Source organism: Cebus imitator, unplaced genomic scaffold (assembly GCF_001604975.1).
Source record: "Cebus imitator isolate Cc_AM_T3 unplaced genomic scaffold, Cebus_imitator-1.0 Scaffold202, whole genome shotgun sequence".
NCBI lineage: Eukaryota > Metazoa > Chordata > Mammalia > Primates > Cebidae > Cebus > Cebus imitator.
This window is the reverse complement of record NW_016107517.1, coordinates 511,944-518,778: the sequence shown is the minus strand read 5'-3', so window position 1 is coordinate 518,778 and position 6,835 is coordinate 511,944. Positions and strand designations below refer to the sequence as shown.

Here is a 6,835-nt window from a genome sequence, read left to right as displayed (position 1 = left end):
TATCTTTAAGACATCATATTGGATTTACTAATGATTTATGATTTTTGCATTTGTGAATGTGTATACATGTATGTGCAAGGATGTAGAAACAATACGTGAACTCTGGGGTAACTATGGGATTATTTATGGAGTAAACTATGGAAACTATGAGTAAAATAATTTTTTAAAAAACTACTGGGCCAGGCACTGTGGCTCACGCCTATAATCCCAGCACTTTGGGAGGCCGAGGTGGGTGGATCACCTGAGGTCAGGAATTTGAGACCTCCTGGCCAGCATGGTGAAATGCTGTCTCTACTAAAAATACAAAAATTAGCTGGGCATGGTGGTGGGTGCCGTAATCCCAGCTACTTGGGAGGTTGAGTCAGGAGAATTGCTTGAACCCAGGAGGCAGAGGTTGCAATGAGCTGAGATCGCACCACTGCACTCCAGCCTGGGCGACAGAGCGAGGCTCCATCTCAAAAAATAAAAATAAAAAACTACCTCACTATCATCTTGTATTTTCCAGTATTTTTATTGATCATAAACTGATTCTTTTTTCTGAAAAAGGTCCAATAAAAATTTGTCAAAATCAATTAGTTATTATGGGCAAAAATATATAAAAGTCCCATTTAGTGCTTTAAGGCAATAATATTATGCAATACTTTCTTCAGTTATTTCTTGGAAATATTTTCTCTGGTTCATAAATTTCTGAAGTTCCTTCTTCAGAAAATGCATATGCATTATCAGAGAAAGACTAGAAAAAGACTAAGCCTCTGTGACAACTTTATTTTATTTTATTTTTTTGAGACGGAGTTTCGCTCTTGTTACCCAGGCTGGAGTGCAACGGCGCGATCTCGGCTCACCGCAACCTCCGCCTCCTGGGTTCAGGCAATTCTCCTGCCTCAGCCTCCTGAGTAGCTGGGATTACAGGCACGCGCCACCCTGCCCAGCTAATTTTTTGTACTTTTAGTAGAGACGGGATTTCACCATGTTGACCAGGATGGTCTCGATCTCTTGACCTCATGATCCATCCGCCTTGCCTCCCAAAGTGCTGGGATGACAGGCGTGAGCCACCGCGCCCGGCCCACAACTTTAAATATAAACCATAGGGTCAACTGGGTCAGCATTAAATATCGCCTCCCCACTTATGAGCTATGTGACTATGGTCCAGTTGTTTCACCCCTCTGTGCCTGGGTTCACTCATCTGTAAAGGGGGAATAATAATAGTATTTTCCTAATAGGACTAAAATGAATACTAACTATGTTAATGGAGGTAAGACAGCTTACAGTAAGAGCTCAAATAGTCTATGGCAACTATATGTCCAGGTTGCCTGAGTCAGCCCTGGATTCTCTGTCTTCCAGTTTATTTAAGAGCATTTTTAAAGAATTTCTATAAAATGAAATGTTTGGAACATAAATTATATTTGTCAATTATGGCACTCTAGACTCTAGCTATAATGCTCATATCTTTCTTCTCTACCTTAATATCTATAGACAGCAAGCTTTAGATCAGGCCTCAAAAAAAAAAAAAAAGCCCTAACTGAGCAAGTGCATTTTCAGTTGCTCCATGTGCCTAGTATTGAAGCAGAAACATATAGAATGCCTAAACATCCCCTGAAATTCTACCAGGAATATGTGATGCATATGAAATAAAGCAAAATAGTATAGAGGGGAAGAGCTAATGAGATTCAAGCACTAAGTGCTGAGGATTCTGAAAAGAAAGAGAACTTTGCAGGCTGGTGAAGAACGGAAAAGATTCGTTATAGTTAGGACTGGCGAGATGTGGAAGAAAAAGTGAAGGGAAATTAGCAATGATCCCATCTACTCGTTTTGAGGGAAAATTTTGAAAATATCCATTAATTGATTAAATAATAATTTGCATGCCAAGAAGAGATGATCATGTACTTCTTCTCATTTAGTGAGAATATTCACTTTCTTGATAAGAAACAAAACATGAAATGGAAAATGGGAATGCATGCTAAAAATATTGGGTAAAATAATACAAGAGTTATTTGCAAGAACACCCTTTCACTTTTGCCAAACGAGGATGCTAAGACTACTGAAAATTGCGTTTATTTCTAATGTCAGCATTGGCAAAGTACAGCAATGTTTACCTTCATTCAACTAGTAATTATTGTTTACATTTGCACATTATACCACTAATGATGTATCCTTATCACTAAACTGGAATTCCTCTGTGAAATGCTGTAGAACTTGAACTTTTTGATAAAAGAAATAACATCATAAAAATAGCATGCTGTTTATCAGGATACTATCCTTGTTTATAACTCATATCTTGCTGGTTGATTTAACACATTTGATTTACACAGTATTTTGTGATCCCAGAATATCCTGGAAATGAAGAATTGTGCTTAGCTCACCTCAGCAGGCTGCAGTAGTTATTTTTAGTCAATATATTGATATAGGAATTGTTTGTTTGTTTTTAAGGTGTCTGGACTCTACTGATTTATGTTGATATTTTTGTATCATATGTTCTAGCCAATCACAAGAGGACTGAGTTGTACCATTATAAACTATTTTTCTTTTCCTCAACAACTGAAAGCCACAGATGTTCTCAGATATGAAACTTGGCTTTTCAGAAATTATCAATAGGATTCTTTGTTTTAGAAGTGAGAGAATGCTTTCCTGGTAGAAAGATGAAGTGAGGCGTAGGGTAATGGTAACCCATTTTGTTCTATGTGCTACTCCAGGAACCATGTCACAAAACAGAAGGTTTCAGTCCATGAAGTATCTGACTGTCAATGATTTGAGACTCATTAGTTGTATTGACAAGAAAGGCTGAAATTAGGATAGCCCGCAATAGAGTTTTAATTTCACAGTTGACTCGATGTGTGGCTTCACAGGACATTCTCTCTTTTCGTTTTCCAATGAATATCCCTGTGAGATATTTGTGCCTACATGATTGATTCACTACCATATAATAATAAGAAAAATGAAGAAGAGACGGAACCCAGTTTTTTAAAAAAAAAAATTGGTTATGCTCTCCTGTGGTTACCATTTAGAAATATGTTTTGCAGGATGTCTATTTTGAATGAATGCCTGACATTTGGGCCTCATTTGCCCAATCCCTCTGTAGATTCTATATCTCCTATATGGTTGGGGTAAGCCTGCCAAAGCTTTTTCCTCTTTCGTCTGCTAACCTAATCAAACATTTGCTCTCCTAAAACAAAGATGGAGCCAGGAATGTTTTTCTGATATTTCAATTGCCAGTTGAAACTGAAGACTCAATTTCTCCTGGATCATTTCTCCTGGATACCTCATTTATGGTTGGCATTCACCCGAATTCACAGGTTGTAAATGCCTTAAAAGTTATACTGAGTCCTTATGGAGAGCAGGGGTTTCAATTTCTGAAATGGAGCTGCAAATGTGCCTGTCACTGTTCATGGTATACACCAAATCCAGTTTTCAATGGATCAGGTTGGCACCATTTAGGTATGGCATGGATGCAAAATGTTCCTGGAGCCCCCCCATCAAGGATACAATTGTTTCTAAGTTTCAGAGTTGAATGCTTCATTAAATACTGGAGTATGTGACATAATGGGCTTCCCAATTGCTAACTTAATATTTAGCTTCCAAAATTCTGAGACAAACACCTTGATGCCCCCTTAGGTCTCCACAATTAACCACATTTGCTAATCTTTCCCAATACGTCTCAGTAGACAGAAAAGAATGCAAAGTTTTAATTTGCTAATCACCCAGTTGGAGAGGGGCTGTTGGGGGGAGATGCTAATCATCTGCAGACATCTGTAATGACCCTTGGACAAAACCGAGGAAAACTAAATCAAAGCTTTGACAAGGGCAGGAGAGCGGAAACAGAAGCCCTAATTGTGGCCATGTGAAGTGCACTTTCCCCCTTTGTAGCTTTTGTGATAGAATTGCACAATACTTTATAAAGTAACTTTTATAGACAGACCCAGAAATGACTTTTTCCATCTTTGGGGATAAATGGTCAGACTTGATCTGTGAAATATGCGAAGAAGGACCGACATTATGGTGCAAATGTAGCAGACAAAAGGGTTTGGGCGAGCTTTTGCCAGTTAAATTTGGCTAACCTGCAGAAAGCCTATTGTCAAGCCAGCCATGCTTCACTGAGCTCTCTTCCCTCTTTATGGTTAACTGAACCTCAAAACAATGACAAAGAAATATGCACTGAGTCACATATTCTAAGAAATAGACTGTACTCTACTCAAATCGAAATAACGGCACTTTAATTCTTGGATTTTCCACATTTTCGTTGGTAAAGCTCCTATTTGCTTTCTCTGAATCTGTATCAGTTCATGCAGTTCTGCCAAGTGGGGAAGCTTTGCAGGACACTGCTACTGTAGCACTTGAAATATTAAGATGAACAGAACAAGCAAAAGGTAAGCTTACTTCCTTGCAGTATTTTGAGTGTCTGTTTCTCTGCTTGCAAAAGTTTACTTGTTCTTGATTGAGAGAGGCTTTGTTTTATACCCATCCTGATTCAAATAAACTACTCTTGTTACTGTTTTTAATGGCTGAGGTATAGAAGGGAAGAAAGAGAAAGAAAATATGATGCCAACTCACTTATAAAACAAAAGTCCATGGGTTTTACACTTAAATGTAGATGCACGCGGACACAATTGTCAGAGGTGAGTTGTATTCTCAAATGATGGGAAAACAGACTGAGAAAAGGTTCATGATTTTTCGTAGCTTCAAAAGTTAATTTTTGGATTTCTTTTTTAGTGAACTCGTTTTTAAGAATGAAACTTAGGAAATTTGATAGAGAAAAAAAATAAGCATGGTCTAACATCGAAAGAGCTGCCACTTTTGCAAACATTTTCCCATTCTTCTCTGCTGCGCTTTCTTGTGATTAAAATAACCTTTATAAATGGATATTTTAAACAGTTTTAGTTTAAAATGGCCTCCAAAACCAGCCAAACATCAGCGATCGCAAATATTCTGTTGGTAAAATTTGCTAACTCAAGTCAGTTGGATGGCTGACATTTAAGCAGTCTAGTAATTGCCCCTCCCAGAGTGGTGTCCTTGAGAGAGGGTCTAATGGAGTGGTGAATCTTTTTACTTGTCTCTTCCCACAGCAAGTTCCCTGGTTTCAGTGTTCCAAGTTCTCCAGTATTGAGTTTTTCTTGCTAGAGTAAAGGCAACCGACTTTTTCTAAATCACTTCCTAAAAGCTCCCAGTCAATAATTCCATGCTACTCCCTCCATGGTCTTGACAGCTCCTCACAGGGTTCCTTACTTTTTTCAGCCTCAGTTTTCTCAGCAGGGGTCTAGCAACCACAATCTGATTTAGTAGTCTTTTACCATCCCCAGGAAATGCAAAAGCTCATTGATTTCTCCTGCTCTCTTTGTGTTTCCTACCTTCTCACATAGGGGGAAATGGAGTTCTTAGATGAAGAAACTCTCATGTTCAGACCCTTTCACCTCCCTAGGAGTACCATACACCCACCCCTTTGGATGAACAAAAATAGGAAGAGTCTATAAGTATTTCAAAGGATGCTCAGAATGTTTCTGTAATAGGAAAAGAATGCCCTAAAAAAAAAAAAAAAAACTTAAAGATATGTAAAAGCTGCCAGATTCTGATTTTGTAGCAAGTTACTTTGCTTTCCTGGGAGTATATGGATTGTGAAAATTGATACAGAACTGGAAAAGAGTTCTGAGAAGAGCATCCCAAAAAAGTGTGGCACCCATGTGGCCAACGTCATCCATTTTTGAGGATGAAGGATCCAAACATAACATTCAGTGTTATCATGTTGATATGCTCAGTAAAGCAACTTTCAATAAGTTAAATATAATACAGAGAAAACTTATTATGGAACAGGGAATTATGTGGTTAAAATTATGTCCACCAATTTCACTTGCTAATCTCTCCTAGGAAAGAAGTAGATTTATAGTGAAGCATAAAGGGCTTCATCATGGCTTGCTGATGTCATGTTTAAACTCAGAGGATTTAGCCACAGAATGGCACTTCAAAATCTTTTCAAATATAGACCATAACAGTAAAGAATACTTACAATATAATTGTTTGGGAAGAACTGATAAGACTACATATATTCACTAACATGTAAACAATATGTATTTTTAATGAACTTACTGTGGATATTTGTCATTTTTATAAAGATTGGAGAGTTTTCTAATTTTTGAATTTGAATAAGCAACTATGAGGGAAAGTTTACAAAAATGATTCGTAATTTATCTCTGTGGAATTAGAAATTCAAGGACTATTCTTGTAAGCTTGGTGGGTTTTCTGATGATTATTTACTTTGAAGTCTGAAATTCTGTTTGCTGATAATTATTAAAATGCAACTGAAACAGTATCCTAGCTACAAATATGTGACAAATTACTGTTTGTAGCTTTTATTTTTTTCATTGCTTCCAACAATATCTGATAGTAATGTAAAGAAACTTTTGAAAAAATATTATGAAAAAAATCTTAGAAATGATTTGTAACCCTCTAACATGTTTAATTTCCATAAACTCTGTTACTTCAAAACTTAATTAATACATTCTTTAAATTTTTGGAATATAATTTATATTTCCCTTTCCATATCTGTATACTCAGTGCTCCATGTGTTAGTGTTGTTAAGTTTATATATGGGGTTAATCAAATCTGGAACAAAAAAAGGAGTTGAAAATGGAAATGGCTAAAATATGTCGATTTTACATTTCAGTTGGATAAATCATTAGTTTCTAGTAAGAAAAAGCAATTTAAAAATTAGTGGAAATAAAAAATATTGTGAAGACCATGGTATTGCACTGGGGCTGTAGCAGCTTCATCTATTGCTCTTAAGACCTCAAATGTGGTCCATTCCTGCTCCCAGCTCACTGTACACCCTCTGCAACTGCAATATTTTACC

At 37.0% G+C, this 6,835-nt stretch overlaps 1 long non-coding RNA gene across 1 annotated transcript in view; it reads left to right on the top strand.

The window, feature by feature from the left end:
* The first annotated feature begins 4,135 nt into the window (after window positions 1-4,135).
* LOC119474012 overlaps window positions 4,136-6,835 on the top strand; it is a 196,611-nt gene continuing 193,911 nt past the window's right edge. The window contains exon 1 of the long non-coding RNA XR_005203299.1: window positions 4,136-4,361. This is a non-coding gene — a long non-coding RNA (uncharacterized LOC119474012). The remainder of the gene's footprint in view (window positions 4,362-6,835) is intronic.